This window comes from Adiantum capillus-veneris, chromosome 17, assembly GCF_014529385.1.
Source record: "Adiantum capillus-veneris isolate H3 chromosome 17, ASM1452938v2, whole genome shotgun sequence".
NCBI lineage: Eukaryota > Viridiplantae > Streptophyta > Polypodiopsida > Polypodiales > Pteridaceae > Adiantum > Adiantum capillus-veneris.
The window spans coordinates 65,676,335-65,692,934 of NC_140947.1; the positions used below are offsets into that span (position 1 = coordinate 65,676,335).

The 16,600-nt window shown below is 46.2% G+C and overlaps 1 pseudogene across 1 annotated transcript in view; it reads left to right on the forward strand.

The window, feature by feature from the left end:
• LOC147437408 (poly(ADP-ribose) glycohydrolase 1-like) overlaps positions 1-16,600 on the forward strand; it is a 105,824-nt pseudogene that overhangs the window by 22,113 nt on the left and 67,111 nt on the right. The window lies entirely within an intron of this gene.

Genomic DNA, 16,600 nt, shown 5'->3' on the forward strand with positions numbered 1-16,600 from the left:
AAAGGCTACCTTTTTCCACCAGTTTGATACAGCTTATGCGGGAGGGAATTTTACAGAGGCCTCGAAGGTCAGGAAAGCTGCCACTTTCTTAAAGGACAATGCGCTTACATGGTGGACGACATTGTTAATGCAAGGACAGGCACCCGCCACTTGGGTTTACTTCAAGCAAATATTTGCATCTGCTTGGCTTTCAAATGAATTTGAAGCCGACGTCATGACAAATTGGCACCAGCTTACTTAAGCTTCGTGCAAGAGCTTGCTGGAGTACAATAGGAGGTTTTGTAAAGCGTTACTCTCAGTGACCTCCTACAGATTTGTGCCATTGACAGAGCAGATAGAGAAGTACTGTTGTGGGCTGCCTAAAGGGCTTCGCGATTACTGTACCAAGAACAGAGTGGCTACCCTCACTCAGCATATGGAAGTTGCGAACATTGGTCTTGCCTTGTTGAAAGGAGAGGACAGTGGGTTTCCCAGCAATGAGAAAGGAGGGCAGCAAAAGAAAAATTCAGCGAAGAAGCCCTTTGTGAAAACGGCTCCTGATGCGTCACATGGGTCGGAAAAGGCCAACAAAGACAAGGATTCAGCCGGGACTTTTGGAGCGCAGGCAAAGAAACAGAAAAGGAAGCCTTTTGTGCGCAAGTCGCTCGAGGAAAAGAAGGTCCTAATGGCTGAAAACAAATGCTTTATATGCGAGCAGCCTGGTCACTTTGCTACCAATTGTCCACAAAGGAAAAGACCAGCTGACTCTGATGATAAATAAGACCAGAAAGGCAAGAAGCCTAAACCCACGGCAGGTTTAGTGCCAGACATGGTTGGTGATAGGCCCAACACAAATGCCAGTGAGTTATGCAGGGCATGCGGTAAAGTTAGAGATCAGACGGTACTCATCCTTTTTGATCCAGGTGCCAAAGCCAACTTTATCTCACCAGAGTTAGCTATGAAGCTGGGCATCAGAGCTGAAGAGATGGGGTACACAGCAGAGGCAAGGTTGGCACGTCCTGGCCACTCAGAGTGTGTTACTCCCATTATTGAAAAACTGTGTCTGCATATTTAGTCGTATGTGGACATAGAAAGAGTTCTACATCATGCCGTTGGAAGGATGTGACGCCTTGTTGGGGATCCCGTGGATGTTCTGAGTGCATGGAGTCTTGGATGCCTACAACAAAAAGATCACTGTACAACATAGGGGCAAAACTCACATCTTGGATGTAAAGCTAAAAGGAGAGTCAGTCCCCATTGTATCTGCTTCTGCTATCACTTCTGTAATAAAGAATCATCTTTCTGTGTACTTGATTTTTGCATGTGATGTCTCAGATAGTGATCAATCAAATTTATCTGTGTTAGATAAAGAAAGGTCAGCATTTTTGCAAAAGTTTAGTGACTGTTTTTCTGATTCATTACCGTCGCAATTGCCGCCAGAGAGACTTGAGGACCATCGGATAGATTTGGTACGAGGGTGTAGCCCACCAAATAGACCTCCCTACAGGGTTAGCGCGGCGCACCAGAAAGAGATTATGGGCCAGGTTGAGGAGTTATTAGAGAAGGGGCTGATTCAGCCTAGTTCTTCACCCTTTTGCTCCCCAGTGCTCCTAGTGCAGAAGAAGGATGGCTCATGGCGCATGTGTATTGATTACCGTGCGTTGAATAAGAATACCATCAAGAATAGGTTTCCTATTCCTCGAATTGACGATATTCTCGATCGTTTAGAGGGTGCTGCAATTTTCAGTAGGATAGACCTTAAGAGTGGGTACCATTAGATTCGTATAAGCCCAGAGGATGTGCACAAGAGTGTGTTTAGAACGACATTTGGTCTTTATGAGTTTCTAGTGATGCCGTTTGGGCTAACAAATGCTGCTGCCACGTTCAATAGAATGATGGACCGGATTTTCCGCTCGCATCAACAGTTTGTTGGGACATTCTTCGATGACATGATAGTGTATTCGAAGAATGAAGAGGAGCATAGGCGTCACTTGACCATTGTGTTCGAAGAGCTGCGCAGTCAACAGGTTGCTTGTCAATCCTAAGAAAAAGTGAATTCTTCCTCGAAGAGATCCACTTTCTTGGCCACATAGTCTCAAAGGATGGTGTTAGAATGGATCCCGCAAAGGTCGAAGCTATCAAGACATGGCCATACTTGAAGACTGTGCACGATGCCAGAAGCTTCTTAGGATCGTGTTCCTACTATAGAAGGTTTATGAGAAATTTTACAGAGATAGCATCGCCTCTTCACTCTTTGCAAAAGAAAGAGGTCACTTTCAGATGGACCCAAAAAGAGATTTCAGCTTTTAGTCTCTTAAAGGAAAAGTTGACTTCAGATCCAGTTATTGTTTTACTAGATCTCAGGAAGTCATTTGTGGTCCAGTGTGACGCGTGTGGCAGTAGCATCGGAGCAGTGCTAATGCAAGACGGACGGGTAGTAGCTTATGAAAGCCGAATTTTGCAAGGGCCAGAGAGGACTATGCAAGTCTATGAAAAAGAGCTCTTGGCCGTGAGTCATGCGCTTTCTAGCTGGAAGCACTACCTCTTAGGTGCTGATTTTGTTGTCCAAACAGATCATCAGACCTTGCGATACTTCTTGACACAGTCAAAGTTATCCGAAAAGCATATGCGATGGGCGAACATGCTTTCCATGTTCCACTTCCAGATTATGCATGTGGAAGGCAAGAAGAATGTTGTGGTTGATTCATTATCAAGAAAGCCACAAATTTCAACTGTGTCAATTCCTTATCATCATGAGCTAGATGACATGAAGGAACAATATACTGCTGATGAAGATTTTGCAAGGATCTTTGAACAGTTACAAGAGGGGCAACATCACGAGCACTACCTCCTCAGAGATGGTTTTATGATGATGCATGGAAAACCTTGTGTCACTAGGCCACTGCGACATAAGGTCATGGAAGAGAGTCATGTCCCACCGTATGCAGGGCATCGTGGCATTGATGCAACAGTTAAAGCGGTAGAGACATTCTTCTATTGGCCTACCTTGAGGAGAGACGTGGATGCTTTTGTACGAGCATGCATAGTTTGCCAAAAGGTCAAGTTTGACAGGCAAAAGGCACCAGGGTTGTTACAACCACTGCCGATTCCGGATAAGCCATGGGAAAGCATTGCTATGGACTTTATCTTTGATCTTCCAAGAACGCCAACACGGAATGATGGTATATGGACCATTATCTGCAGGTTCAGCAAGCAGACCCATTTTATCCCTGTCAGGAAGAAGATAAAATCTGATCAGATGGCACGCTTGTTCATGTACAATGTGTTTTAGTACCATGGTATGCCACAATCCATTATCACTGATTGTGATCCTCGCATGACCAATTTGTTCTGGAGAGGATTGATTGAGAACATGGGCACTACGCTCAAGTTCTCGTCTTCGTTTCATCCACAAATTGATGGACAGTCAGAAGAGGCTAGTTCTGTTGTCTTAGATTTGTTGAAATGCTATGTGTCAGATAATAAGGGCAAGTGGGAACAGTATGTGCCTATGCTTGAGTATGCGTACAATAATACGGTGCATTCGTCTACTGGCAAAGCACCTTTTGAAATTGTTGAAGGCGGCAAAAAGGTTCCTCCCATTTTGCATACAAAGGACAAGATCTTTGAGGCAGATCGATATGTTGACAACATGGATGAGATGTATAAGAAAAGTAAAGTTGCCTTGGAGAAGACTCGGGCAAAGCAGAAAAAGGCTGCTGATCGTCACCGTCGTGAATTGGTGTTATCACCTGGTGATTGGGTTCTGTTAAGGTTCGTAAAGGCAAGGTTAAAGAAAATGAAGGGCAAGGAACGGCTGTTTCGTAAGGTAGGCATGCGTTACTATGGGCCTTTTCAAGTGCTTGACAAGATCAACGATGTGGCTTATAGGCTGAAATTGCCTGATGCGTGGAAGATTCATAATGCGTTTCACGTGAGTCTTCTAAGACCCTTCGTGGGTGATGTGCCAGAAGATATACCAGATGAGGATCAGCCAGAAGTTGAAGAACTTGATGAGATTCTGGTAGCTGAGCAAGTTTTGGCACATAAGGACAGAAAAGTTAAAGGACAAGTTGCAAGACGCTATTCGGTGAAGTTCAAGAACTATCCGCCTATGGATGCAAAATGGATGGAAGAGCATGAACTGTTAAGAGTCACCAAATGTATTGCAGCTTTACCTTGAAGCCTTTGGGTTACAGCCTACTTATGCCCCAACCCAATGTGTGCAAAAGAGGGGTAATGATAGAGCTAGTACATCAAATGTACCATATGAATTCACTGTAATAGATGGAAATGACAAAAGTATGAAGGTCTCATTAAGTCATTTGTATCTGTGTGTTACGACCTTTCTTGCGGATACATGCGATGATAAAAGAGTGTTGATAGCACAAGATCATCAGTGGTGTATATTTATGGTATGCAATCAAGGACGTTTGCGATTTCAAGAGGGGGGTATGTCACGGGGACGTGGCGGCTGTTAACTATGTCACGAGGACGTGGCAACTGCTAACTTTAGTTGTTGGTTTCTTTCCAATGGGTTTTGTTTTATTTTTGAGACCCTCTTCTTGAAGGAGCAAACGGTCGGACATTGTATGGCCAATGTGAACGCTAGTTTCACCCGCAGACAGGAAGTGGTCAGCACTGGAATTCGTATAGTAAGAGGATGTCTAGGCTTAGAGCAAGATCATATCCCCCCGTCGCACTTAGCAAGTTGGTGGATACTAGGAAGTGAACTCAATAAAGGCCTAAAGTCAAGGTGTAACTACCAACAGAAAGTATCCGACAGTTGGGCCACATTGCACTTTTGGATGCGGTCCCAATGAGGATAGATGATCAGAAGACCATTGGGAGCCCGACGGAATCATTTCCTAAAATTTAGGGAACTGCTATTTTGGGCCACGAAATGTGTTCGCGTCATTACCTCCAGTGTGAGGTGCAGTGGAATGAATGTTGTATTTTCTCAAGATTAGTGATCTTTATTGCTCAAGGTTCCTTTTAGTTCTTAGGGAAAGAGAGAGCTTTCCGTCTTATGGAGAATGCTATGATCACGAACAAAGTGAGTGGATATTGTGCGTGCAAGTGAATGAGACTGAGAGAAGGAGAGAGAAGAGATACGACACCCGAAAGGTTGTAAAACCCTCCTCCGAAGGCCCCACTCTCGTCGGCGAGAGTGGTCTACTTTGATTGCACAAAGGTGTACAATGCATATGCAATGGACTGATGCAATGGGACTATGCTGATGACGACGACGGTGAAGACGACGACGACTTCGTGGCTGAAATCTGAGGTCTTCTATCTGCTGATTTTCGGGACTGTTTCGGTGGCTGAAAATGACTGTTTTGGCTGCGTTTTTATGGCTGAAAATGGGGGAACATTTGCAACCAACTTTGGGTTGATCTTCTACGGTGTCATAGGCTGAAATCTGTTGAACTTGGCTGCGTTTTGCTGCTGTCCTTGCGACTGGGAAACGCTGATGGTGCTGCTGCGATTAGGGCTGAAAACGCTGGCACTTGCAACCCAAAAACGCTAGAGAGGCCTTGTAAAAAACTCTACTTCTGCTGCTTTGCTTGGCGAGGAAGCTTGGTGCAAAAACGCTAGATGAAAGGGGTACAACACGATGGTTGTCTGCTGGAAAACGCAATGGACTTGATGGCTATGCTGTTGCTGTGGGAGAAAAATGCCCAAGGTAGGAACTTGCCCGGCGAGGATGGGATCCAAAAACGCTGGGGGTACTGGGGGATACTGCTGAGAAGTTGCCTGTTGAGCCGGAAGCTCCTGCTGCCTCTTCTGCCAGAAAGTGCTAACTTGGGTTTGCTTATATATTAACTTAGCAAAATTGCCCTACCTACTTTTGTTGGAAAGTCACTTAAAAATAATAAGTGAAAATCCCAATAAATAGGAAAATAGGCTAAATGCACTGAAAAGTTCCCCTAACTGATGCTAATGGATTCTAATGGGAGTTCTGATGATCATGCTATGTGCAACCGGAGGTTATGCATCTATGCTAAGTGACTGGGCATGCACGGTCTACGAATAGACTCACAAAAGTGCCAGATCACTGCTATTCTAGACTTGACTTGACTGACTGAACCTTGCTGTAATGTAGCTTGTCCATGGACACATAGGGTTGGGATGTGTCACGTGACAACCGGTATGACTAGGGGAACACTTTACAACTCTGCCGCGAAGTCAACTGAGCAACCAGTCGGGAGATTTTTAGGCAGCAAACCCGAAACGGGAAAATGCTTGTAAATGCGCCAAGTGGCAGATTTCTGTGCACTTGCCTCATGCATCACGAAGTGGCGTTGAATTTGTGGCGTTGAATTTATAGGTGGGAGGCTCATTTTTGAGTTCCCTGCCACAGGTTACGAGCTATGGAGTGCTTCCTTTCCCTCTATGTACAGTGTGGTGCCAGGAGTGATGCCCTGCACGCTACACACTGCTCTCTCTCTCCCTTACGTGCAGTTATGTGATGCTCCACAAGAGGGCTTTTCATTTGATTGATGTACAGTTGTGTGGGTTCATGCGCGATTGCCGAGGCAAGAGCCTCTTGCACAGGTACTGGGTTAGCTAGTGGCTAATCTCCCGAAGGTACAGGTGAATTTGGAGAGGTTTCACGTGAGAAATCTCGTCCGATTCAAGGGCAAGTAGCCCTACAGGTGCGGGAGCTCGAGGACTTGCTACAGATGCGACCGGCACGCGAAAAGGAGCCCAAAACAGGCAATTACAGCCTGCTGTGTATTTTTGCAGGTTTAGGGTTTCGGCCCTAAACGGTCCCGAATACCCCTAGGAGGTTCGGGGACGCGAGGGGACCGTTGTAGAGGTGATCTGGTGCATTTTCGGGGCAGAAAACAGAGAATTCAGCGTGCTGCAGATTCTCGCCAGGTTTTGCAAAGTGTCCATATGCGTCGGGAAAGTCATCTATTGCGTGGGGATACTGACTGTGAAGCGTCCTAGTACAGTTATGCTACCGAAATCGGGCCAGAATTGGTGTTTCTCAGCCTGGATTATGCGGGGCAGCTCGTAGGAGATCACAGGTTTTATTCCCTCTGTTAAAGAATAAAGAAATATCGAAAGGGGCGCCAATTTTGGGGCCTACAGGTTGTCGGCGTCTGCTCGGGGTGGAACCGGCCCGTAGGGCGGTAGGCTTTCACCCGAAATTCTTTACTTTATACACACACACAGAGCACTTTGCAAAGAGAACCTGTAATGGGAATTAACACTTCAACTCACACACGGCTCGGAAGCTAGAATGCTCCGAGCAGACGCCGACAACCTGTAGGCCCCAAAATTGGCGCCCCTTTCGGTATTTCTTTATTCTTTAGGAGGGTAAATTACAAGGTAAGGTCCTGGGAATCCTTCACGTGTATCCACCTAGATACCATTTGATTTGGCCAAATTTCGGCAGCATAACAGCCCCAAAACTTGCGCGAAACCAATTCCCCTGCTGGAACTCGCTTGCACTGGCGTATACCCTCTGATTCTTGTCCAAAAACAGTAAATTCAGCACGCTGTATTTACTGGTTTTTGCCTTGTTTTCAGCCCCAAACAGTCCCCTAACTGTCCTTTGCCAGTGGGGCACGATTCCCAGTGATCCTGGCGTCCGTACGGCTGAAAAACAGTGAATTTACAGCGCATACACAGCGCTGATTTTGCACCTGTTCGGTGAGGTTATGACCCTCACCAGTGCCTGCTTTGGAGCAGCAGCTAGCTACCCCTGTTCCTGCTCAAGGAGGCTCTTGCTTCAGCACAAAAGCATGAACCCACACATCTGTACATCAGTCAAATGAGTAGCCCTCTTGTGGGGCATCACATAACTGCACGTAGGGGAGAGAGAGAGCAGTGTGTAGTGTGCAGGGCATCACTCCTAGCACCACACTGTACATCAGAGGGAAAGAAAGCACTCCATAGCTCTTAACCTGTGACAGGTTGCAAATGAGGCTTCTCCCAGCTTAAAAATCAGCGCCCATTTTTCTGGAAGAGGCAAGTCCCTGAAAATGTGACACTTGGCGCATTTACAAGCATTTTCCCGTTTCGGGTTCGCCGCTTAAAAATATCCCAACCGACGCGTCAGTTGACTTCGCGGCAGAGTTATAAAGTGTTCCCCTAGTCATACTGAAGGTAATGACGCGAACACATTTCACGGCCCAAAATAGCAGTTCCCTAAATTTTAGGAGATGCTTCCGTTGGGCTCCCACTGGTCTTCTGACCATCTATCCTCATTGGGACCGCATCCAAAAATGCAATGTGGCCCAACTGTCGCATACTTTTTGTTGGAAGTCCCACCTTGACTTTACGCCTTAATTGAGTTCACTTCCTAGCATCCACCAACTTGCTAAGTGCGACGGGGGGACCTATATGATCTTGCTCTGAGCCTAGACATCCTCTTACCATACGAATTCCAGTGCCGACCACTTCCCGTTTGCGGGTGAATCTACCGTTCACATTGGCCATACAATGTCCGACCGTTTGCTACTTCAAAAAGAGGGTCTTAAACAAATAAAATAAACCCCATTGGAAAGAAACCAACAACCAAGGTTAGCAGTTGCCACATCTCTGTGACATGGTTAATAACTGCCACGTCCTCGTGACATACCCCCCTCTTGAAATCGCAAACGTCCTCGATTGCATACCATAAATACACGCCACTGATGATCTTGTGCTATTAACACTCTTTTATCATCGCATGTATCCGCAAGAAAGGTCGTAACATACATAGATACAAATGACTTAATGAGGCCTTCATACTTTTGCCATTTCCATCTATGGCACTGAATTCATATGTACATTTGATGTACTAGCTCTATCATTACCCCTCCTTTGCACACGTTGGGTTGGGGCATAAGTAGGCTGTAACCCAAAGGCTTCAAGGTAAAGCTGCAATACATTTGGTGACTCTGACAGTTCATGCTCTTCCATCCACTTTGCATCCATAGGCGGATAGTTCTTGAACTTCACCAAATAGCGTCTTGCAACTTGTCCTTTAACTTTTCTGTCCTTATGTGCCAAAACTTGCTCAGGTACCAAGATCTCATCAAGTTCTTCAACTTCTGGCTGATCCTCAACTGGCATATCTTCTGGCACATCACCCACGAAGGGTCTTAGAAGACTCACATGAAACGCATTATGAATCTTCCATGCATCAGGCAATTTCAGCCTGTAAGCCACATCGCTGATCTTGTCAAGCACTTGAAAAGGCCCATAGTAACGCATGCTGAGCTTAGGAAACAGCCGTTCCTTGCCCTTCATCTTCTTTAACCTTGCCTTTTCGAACCTTAAGAGAACCCAATCACCAGGTGATAGTAGCAATTCACGACGGTGACGATCAACAGCCTTTTTCTGTTTTGCCTGAGTCTTCTCCAAGGCAACTTTAATCTTCTTATACATCTCATCCATGTTCTCAACATATCAATCTGCCTCAAAGATCTTGTCCTTTGTGTGCAAAATGGGAGGAACCTTTTTGCCGCCTTCAACAATTTCAAAAGGTGCTTTGCCAGTAGACGAATGCACCGTATTATTGTACGCATACTCAAGCATAGGCAAATACTGTTCCCACTTGCCCTTATTATCTGACACATAGCATTTCAGCAGATCTAAGACAGTAGAATTGGCCTCTTCTGACTGTCCATCAGTTTGTGGATGAAACGAAGACGAGAACTTGAGCGTAGTACCCATGTTCTCAAACAATCCTCTCCAGAACAAACTGGTCATGCGAGGATCACGATCACTGATAATCGATTGTGGCATACCATGGTACTTAAACACATTGTACATGAACAAGCGTGCCATCTGATCAGATTTTATCTTCTTCCTGACAGGGATAAAATGGGCCTGCTTGCTGAACCTGCAGATAATGGTCCATATACCATCATTCCCTGTTGGTGTCCTTGGAAGATCAAAGATAAAGTCCATAGCAATGCTTTCCCATGGCTTATCCGGAATCGGTAGTGGTTGTAACAACCCTGGTGCCTTTTGCCTGTCAAACTTGACCTTTTGGCAAACTATGCATGCTCACACAAAGGCATCCACATCTCTCCTCAAGGTAGGCCAATAGAAGAACGTCTCTACCGCTTTAACTGTTGCATCAATGCCACGATGCCCTGCATACGGTGGGACATGACTCTCTTCCATGACCTTATGTCGCAGTGGCCTAGTGACACAAGGTTTTCCATGCATCATCATAAAACCATCTCTGAGGAGGTAGTGCTCGTGATGTTGCCCCTCTTGTAACTGTTCAAAGATCCTTGCAAAATCTTCATCAGCAATATACTGTTCCTTCATGTCATCTAACTCATGATGATAAGGAATTGACACAGCTGAAATTTGTGGCTTTCTTGATAACGCATCAGCCACAACATTCTTCTTGCCTTCCACCTGCATAATCTGGAAGTGGAACATGGAAAGAATGTTTGCCCATCGCATATGCTTTTCGGATAACTTTGACTGTGTCAAGAAGTATCGCAAGGTCTGATGATCTGTTTGGACAACAAAATTAGCACCTAAGAGGCAGTGCTTCCAGCTAGAAAGCGCATGAATCACGGCCAAGAGCTCTTTCTCATAGACTTGCATAGTCCTCTCTGGCCCTTGCAAAATTCGGCTTTCATAGGCTACTACCCGTCCATCTTGCATTAGCACTGCTCCGATGCTACTGCCACACGCGTCACACTGGACCACAAATGACTTCCTGAGATCTGGCAGAACAATAACTAGATCTGAAGTCAACTTTTCCTTTAAGAGACTAAAAGCTGAAATCTCTTTTTGGGTCCATCCGAAAGTGACCTCTTTCTTTTGCAATGCGTGAAGAGGCGATGCTATCTCTGCAAAATTTCTGATAAACCTTCTATAGTAGGAACACAATCCCAAGAAGCTTCTGACATCGTGCACAGTCTTCAAGTCTGGCCATGTCTTGATAGCTTCGACCTTTGCGGGATCCATTCTAACACCATCCTTTGAGACTATGTGGCCGAGAAAGTGGATCTCTTCAAGGAAGAATTCACTTTTCTTAGGATTGACAAGTAACCTGTGACTGCGCAGCTCTTCGAACACAATGGTCAAGTGACGCCTATGCTCCTCTTCATTCTTCGAATACACAATCATGTCATCGAAGAATGTTCCAACAAACTGTTGATGCGAGCGGAAAATCCGGTCCATCATTCTGTTGAACGTGGCTGGAGCATTTGTTAGCCCAAACGGCATCACTAGAAACTCATAAAGACCAAATGTCGTTCTAAACGCAGTCTTGTGCACATCCTCTGGGCTTATACGAATCTGATGGTACCCACTCTTCAGGTCTATCCTGCTGAAAATTGCAGCACCCTCTAAACGATCGAGAATATCATCAATGCGAGGAATAGGAAACCTATTCTTGATGGTATTCTTATTCAACGCACGGTAATCAATACACATGCGCCATGAGCCATCCTTCTTCTGCACTAGGAGCACTGGGGAGCAAAAGGGTGAAGAACTAGGCTGAATCAGCCCCTTCTCTAATAACTCCTCAACCTGGCCCATAATCTCTTTCTGCTGCGCCGCACTAACCCTGTAGGGAGGTCTATTTGGTGGGCTACACCCTTGCACCAAATCTATCCGATGGTCCTCAGGTCTCTCTGGCGGCAATTGCGACGGTAATGAATCAGAAAAACAGTCACTAAACTTTTGCAAAAATGCTGACCTTTCTTTATCTAACACAGATAAATTTGACTGATCACTATCTGAGACATCACGTGCAAAAATCAAGTACACAGAAAGATGATTCTTTATTACAGAAGTGATAGCAGAAGCAGATACAATAGGGACTGACTCTCCTTTAAGCTTTACATCCAAGATGTGAGTTTTGCCCCTATGCTGTACAGTGATCTTTTTGTTGTAGGCATCCAAGACTCCATGCACTCCGAACATCCACGGGATCCCCAACAAGGCGTCACAACCTTCCAGCGGCATGATGTAAAACTCTTCAATGTCCACATACGACTGAATATGCAGACGCAGTTTTCCAATGATGGGAGTAACACACTCTGAGTGGCCAGGACATGCCAACCCTGCCTCTGCTGTGTACCCCATCTCTTCAGCTTTGATGCCGAGCTTCATAGCTAACTCTGGTGAGATAAAGTTGGCTTTGGCACCTGGATCAAAGAAGATGAGTGCCGTCTGATCTCTAACTTTACCCCATGCCCTGCATAACTCACTGGCATCTGTGCTGGGCCTGTCACCCACCATGTCTGGCACTAAACCTGCCGTGGGTTTTGGCTTCTTGCCTTTCTGGTCTTCTTTATCCTCTGAGTCAGCTGGCCTTTTCCTTTGTGGACAATTGATAGAAAAGTGACCAGGCTGCTCGCATATAAAGTATTTGTTCTCAGCCATTAGGACCTTCTTTTCCTCGAGCGACTTGCGCACATAAGACTTCCTTTTCTGTTTCTTTGCCTGCGCTCCAGAAGTCCCAGCTGAATCCTTGTCTTTGGTGGCCTGTTCAGACCCCTGTGACGCATCAGGAGCCGTCTTCACAAAGGGCTTCTTCGCTGAATTTTTCTTTTGCTGCCCTCCTTTATTACTGCTCGGAAATCCACTGTCCTCTCCTTTCAACAGGGCAAGACCAGTGTTCGCAACTTCCATAAGCTGAGTAAGGGTAGCCACTCTATTCTTTGTATAGTAATCGCGAAGCCCTTTAGGCAACCCACAACAATACTTCTCTATCTGCTCTGTCAGTGGCACAAATCTGTAGGAGGTCACTGAGAGTAATGCTTTACAAAACCTCCTATTGTACTCCAACAAGCTCTTGCACGAAGCTGTCGTAAGCTGGTGCCAATCTGTCAAGACATCGGCTTCAAATTCATTTGATAGCCAAGCAGATGCAAACATTTGCTTGAAGTAAACCCAAGTGGCGGGTGCCTGTCCTTGCATTAACAATGTCGTCCACCATGTCAGCGCATTGTCCTTTAAGAAAGTGGCAGCTTTCCTAACCTTCGAGGCCTCTGTAAAATTCCCTCCAGCATAAGCTGTATCAAACTGCTGGAGGAAAGTGAGTGCCTTTGTCTTGTCCTCGAAACCACTGAAGGTACTGACTTTACTGTTGCACCACCTTCTTTGTAAGCCTTCGGCTTCTCTAGTGCCCCCAAGTTGTCATACGGGATGGTCTGCAACATGGGCACTATAGTAGGCATGATCGGCACGTGTTGGCCATTCACATTTTGCGTCAGAGGTGCGATATCTGGCTGCTGTCCAGAAAAACCAGCCATGCCAAAATGACCCTGTGGCACCCCAAACTGGCCCTGGTTGCCGTGGAAACCTTGCTGCATGCCGATAGTACCATACATGGGGTTTGGCATGATGCCTTGCATACCCCCGAACACTGTTCCTGGCATGTACGGCTGACTTCCAGACGCATAACCAGCCATACTTTGGAACACTGATCCACCCCCGAAATACCCAGGATGTACCGTGGTGGGTGGTGGAAAAATTGAGTGCATAGCCTGGTATCCAGCTCCCTGTCCATTCAAGACAGCATGCTGGCTCTGAAAGGTGGCGGGCTGAACTGGCATAACCTGTGGAATAGGCGTTCTAGCCACCTGTTCAAGCACGGGAGGAACCTGCTTTGGAGCCCCCGACTCCGCAACATGCGAGTGTTCCCTTTCCTCCTGCGCCTCATGAAGTACCTGGGCTTGAGCTACAACAAGCTCCATACGCGGCGTAGGTTGCCTATTTTGATGTTGCACTGGTGGCGCTTGCAAGAATTCCATAAACCTCGGATTCTGCACCAGCTGCGAAAAGACATTCACCGCGGCAACTAACTGAGTCTTAAACGCATCATCCTCGAGTTGCCCTGTCATAAAGCCCTGTACTACTGGAGGGACATTCACGTTGACAGGAGGTACAGATTGACGTGGCCGTGAGCTCTCGCCAATCTCAAAAACCATAGGAATCTCCTGCCTGTCCTTTGGAGAGGAACCCTCTTCCATAATTCCCTTCCCCTTGTCGGTCATAGTGTAATCCCCGCATTCTTGCAATGTGTGTCTTTACCCTGAACAATCCAGGCTCACTCTTTGAGGAAAAAGTGATTGATGTCCCGGCAACGGAACCATGGAACCGGCCCGTAGGGCGGTAGGCGTTGGCTTTCACCCGAAATTCTTTACTTTATACACACACACAGAGCACTTTGCAAAGAGAACCTGTAATGGGAATTAACACTTCAACTCACACACGGCTCGGAAGCTGGAATGCTCCGAGCAGACGCCGACAACCCGTAGGCCCCAAAATTGGCGCCCCTTTTGGTATTTCTTTATTCTTTAGGAGGGTAAATTACAAGGTAAGGTCCTGGGAATCCTTCACGTGTATCCACCTAGATACCATTTGATTTGGCCAAATTTCGGCAGCATAACAGCCCCAAAACTTGCGCGAAACCAATTCCCCTGCTGGAACTCGCTTGCACTGGCGTATACCCTCTGATTCCTGTCCAAAAACAGTAAATTCAGCACGCTGTATTTACTGGTTTTTGCCCTGTTTTCAGCCCCAAACAGTCCCCTAACTGTCCTTTGCCAGTGGGGCACGATTCCCAGTGATCCTGGCGTCCGTACGGCTGAAAAACAGTGAATTTACAGCGCATACACAGCGCTGATTTTGCACCTGTTCGGTGAGGTTATGACCCTCACCAGTGCCTGCTTTGGAGCAGCAGCTAGCTACCCCTGTTCCTGCTCAAGGAGGCTCTTGCCTCAGCACAAAAGCATGAACCCACACATCTGTACATCAGTCAAATGAGTAGCCCTCTTGTGGGGCATCACATAACTGCACGTAGGGGAGAGAGAGAGCAGTGTGTAGTGTGCAGGGCATCACTCCTAGCACCACACTGTACATCAGAGGGAAAGAAAGCACTCCATAGCTCTTAACCTGTGACAGGTTGCAAATGAGGCTTCTCCCAGCTTAAAAATCAGCGCCCATTTTTCTGGAAGAGGCAAGTCCCTGAAAATGTGACACTTGGCGCATTTACAAGCATTTTCCCGTTTCGGGTTCGCCGCTTAAAAATATCCCAACCGACGCGTCAGTTGACTTCGCGGCAGAGTTATAAAGTGTTCCCCTAGTCATACCGAAGGTAATGACGCGAACACATTTCACGGCCCAAAATAGCAGTTCCCTAAATTTTAGGAGATGCTTCCGTTGGGCTCCCACTGGTCTTCTGACCATCTATCCTCATTGGGACCGCATCCAAAAATGCAATGTGGCCCAACTGTCGCATACTTTTTGTTGGAAGTCCCACCTTGACTTTACGCCTTAATTGAGTTCACTTCCTAGCATCCACCAACTTGCTAAGTGCGACAGGGGGACCTATATGATCTTGCTCTGAGCCTAGACATCCTCTTACCATACGAATTCCAGTGCCGACCACTTCCCGTCTGCGGGTGAATCTACCGTTCACATTGGCCATACAATGTCCGACCGTTTGCTACTTCAAAAAGAGGGTCTTAAACAAATAAAATAAACCCCATTGGAAAGAAACCAACAACCAAGGTTAGCAGTTGCCACATCTCTGTGACATGGTTAATAACTGCCACGTCCTCGTGACACGGGGCATTCTAGCTTCCGAGCCGTGTGTGTATTTAGGTGTTAATCCCCGTTACTAGTTACCTTTGCAAAGTGCTCTGTGTGTGTCTAAAGTAAAGAATTTCGGGTGAAAGCCAACGCCTACCGCCCAACGGGCCGGTTTCACCGTCTTTGAAATGCCAGTGACTCTGAACCTCAAAATTGAGCTTTCATGCTTGTCATGTGCCAAGGCCAACTTCTTGAATCGGCGGCTCAACTTGGAATTACGCTCGACAAGCTGAGGCCACAAGCGGAGGCAGTTCTAGCGGCACCCAGACGGGATGTTGCCATTACACCGATCATTGGCAAACTTTGTTTGCAATGTCAGCGGTATTTAGGGCACGAGGACTTCTACGTAATGCCCTTACGAAGGTTGTGACGTCCTCCTCGAAATCCCTTGGTACCAGAAGAACAACGCAGTGGTCGACTATCGGATTGAGAAAGCGACTTTGACAAATGAAGGGCAAAGAGATTGTACGTGATGAAATTCAGTTTCTTTACTCAATTTTCTGGAGAGAATTGAATGATGATTGAAGGTTGAATATGTTTTGACCTTGATAAAGAACGCCAAGATTTTCTCCACACCTGCCGTCCTATTCCTTTTCCTTGACCTGTTTCAAATGTTCTCTTTTTCGTGACATCTATCTACTCTGAATATGTCTTCTGTTCTTTGACTTGTGAGGTTTTTTCTTTTTGATGCCTCTACGAAGCCCTTCATTCAATAATGTTAGTTCACCTCAGAAGCATTGCCTTTTTCTTTTGCATCTTGCTTTTCGACAGTAAGGGCTGCTCATATCTTGGTCTGATTCAAGCTTAATCTCATGAGGTCCTTCCTTCATACTTCTGTGTTTTTTAATGTAGAGTAAAGCCTTAACAATAAGATTCATCAGCAGGGCTGATTCCAAGTTTGTAACTTATGCTCACAACCTGAAATAATTTCACTATTGACATATACATACATCTGACTAATTCTTTCCAATAAGAAGGAACATTCCTTGAGGTGGCCAATACTGTCTGACTGATCACTGAAGCTATGGCAGTTTACGACAGGCGT